Genomic DNA, 2884 nt, shown 5'->3' with positions numbered 1-2884 from the left:
GCCGAGGAAACCAGTCGTGTGTACACTTTTGGCCGAGGAACTCGTCGAGCCAAATAGAGAACATGTTCTCCATTTCCCCGTTAGTCAATGGGGAAACTTGGCTCGCCGAGATCCTCGGTGGCTTCACAAGTTTTGCTCGTCGAGTTTCTCGGACGTGTGTACGGGGCCTCATATAGCTTTTGGTGCCACTAAAAGTAGAGGTGAAAGCATATCCCTTAGTCCCAGAAAATGGGGGTGCAGGCTTGTCCTGACACCAATCCAGAGGGCTAGGTAATGTAAAGACGAAAGGATCGCCGCTACTCAAGTGAATAAATGATAAGGAGTGGCCTCCACCAAGACCTGTAGATGTGGAGACGTAGGCTGAGGCTGTGCTCATCGATTATGGCCTGTACACAGGAGCGGAATTTCCTTCGGAAAAAAGTTGGATTTTTTTCCGGCGGAATTCTGCTCAAGCTTGGCTTGCATGCACGCGGTCACACAAAATTTCTTTGAACTTTCGAGCGTTAACAACACTACGACGAGGCGAGAAAAATAAGTTCAATGCTTCCAAGCATGCGTCAAATTGTTTTTGAGCATGGGTGTTTTTTTTTTCCCAATGGAATTGCCTACAGAGGAACGGATTTCCAAAAAAATTGAGAACCTGCTCTCAAACTTTTGCCAGCGGAAGTTCCGCCAGCAAAAGTCTGATGGAGCATACACACGGTCGGAATTTCCGATGAAAAGCTCCGATGAAATTCCGCTTGTGTGTATGAGGCATAATTCACCTGGTCGGGAGTATCAGCGATCATTTCGTCTTTACTATTACCTGTTCCACTTCCACAAGCCATGGTCTTTGTCAGGACAGAAAGTGATTAGAAATCTAAAATATTCTACAGAAATACAGTGGAACCTTGGTTTACGAGCATAATCCGTTCCAGTAGAATTCTCGTAAATCCAAAGTACTCGCATATCAAAGCGAGTTTCCCCATTGAAGTCAATAAAAATGAGTTCTGCATTGAATTCAATGGCATGCAATACCGCATGTAGCCAGAGGTCGGGGGGTCGCCAGTGAGCCTCGGAAAGGCCCAAAGGACAGCTTGGCTGACCTCGGAAAGGTGCGGAAACACCTGGGAGCGGAGTATTTCTGAGCATTTCCCAATGGCACTGGCGCCTTAAGCCAAATGCGGTACTGCACACCCCTTTAGCTTGAATTCAGCTCGTTTTGCGAGTCAGAATTTTTTTTAAAAAGTTGCTCGTCTTTCAAAATGCTCGTTAACTTCGTTACTTGTAAACCAAGGTTCCACTGTAGAGGGGAATAGGTTCCACTGACACCTGTCTAAGACCCCTTTCACGCGGGGGGGGGGCCTTAGAAGCGCTGCTATTTTACCGCCAATTTTGCGGCGCTATTCGGCCGCTAGCTGGGCGGTTTTACCCCCGCTAGCGGCCGAGAAAGGGTTAAAAACCACCGCAAAGCGCCTTGCCGGCGGTATAGCCGTGGCGTCCCATTGATTTTAATGGGTGGGAGCGGTGGAGGAGCGGTATACACACCACTCCTTCACCGCTCCAAGGATGCGGCTAGCAGGACTTTTTTTTTACCGTCCTGCTAGCGCAGTGCTCTAGTGTGAAAGCTCTCGGGGCTTTCACACTGGAGACACAGCAGCGGCTGTTTAGGGTCAGTTTGCAGACGCTTTTTCTAGCGCTAGAGCGCCTGCAAACCGTTCCCATGTGGGAATTTCTTCCAAATTTTGAGAGATCTCCGCTCATTTTTTGTTGTGTCTCCAGGACAGAAAAAATAATGGAAATCACCCCATCAGAGTGCAGCGGGCAACAAAAAAAAAAAACACCTGACGGGGGTTTTACCAATTACACGTTATCCACAATTAGAAAAAGTCTTGGCTTTAGATATACTTTAAATCACTTATGTAGCTTTAGATTGCTTTTACGCTGTGGTACATTGGCCCTTGAGATAAGTGTTTGCTGGTCCAATTGACAGGCCACTCATTACAGTTCTGCATTGAGCAGATCCATTCACAGCTAAGATAATCAATTATAACAATGGTATTGAAGGAGCTGTTTTGCGAGTTGCGCTGTAGAAATGACGTGAAACAATAGCATGCAATTTTTTTTTTAAAACAACTGAATGCAAGAGAATTCCGCAGCTGGGCGAGGAAACCAGGAGATATGATTTGGTCACCACTCCCAGAATAATCATTCCATCTGGAAGAGACATCAGACCCGTTTCTCTATCATTTGAGGGTATTCTGAAGAACTCATTTGTACAACTTCAATAAAAATGTTCTAATTTTCATAAATGTATTGCAATCCTATTCATGATTCAGTCACATGTGCTATCATATAATAAGTACTGTATATAATAAGCAGTGTTGACATGGGCAAAAAATTTTCAGGGGGGGGGGGGGCGCTTCGGCAGCGGCAATACACAGTCGCATTTAACCCTTTCCTCAAACGCTAGCGGGGGTTAAAAGCGCCCCTCTAACGGCCGAATTTCGCAGCTAAAACTATGGTAAAGCGCTGCTTTATTTTTTTTTATACCTTTTGCTATAATAAATATCCCCAACAGGTTTTTTTTTTAAAAAAAATCGTAAGTTTAGGCCAGTGGTTCTCAACCAGGGGTTCAAATGATGATTTGCCAGGGGTCACGAATTCTGAGCCTGTGGCCACCCAGCCGGGCTGTCCCTGGAGCCTGTGGCCACCCAGCCGGGCTGTCCCTGGGGCCTGTGGCCACCCAGCCGGGCTGTCCCTGGAGCCTGTTGCCACCCAGCCGGGCTGTCCCTGGAGCCTGTGGCCACCCAGCCAGGCTGTCCCTGGAGCCTGTGGCCACCCAGCCGGGCTGTCCCTGGAGCCTGTGGCCACCCAGCTGGGCTGTCCCTGGAGCCTGTGACCA

Source organism: Rana temporaria, chromosome 10, assembly GCF_905171775.1.
Source record: "Rana temporaria chromosome 10, aRanTem1.1, whole genome shotgun sequence".
NCBI classification, from domain to species: domain Eukaryota; kingdom Metazoa; phylum Chordata; class Amphibia; order Anura; family Ranidae; genus Rana; species Rana temporaria.
This window is presented reverse-complemented; position numbering follows the sequence as displayed.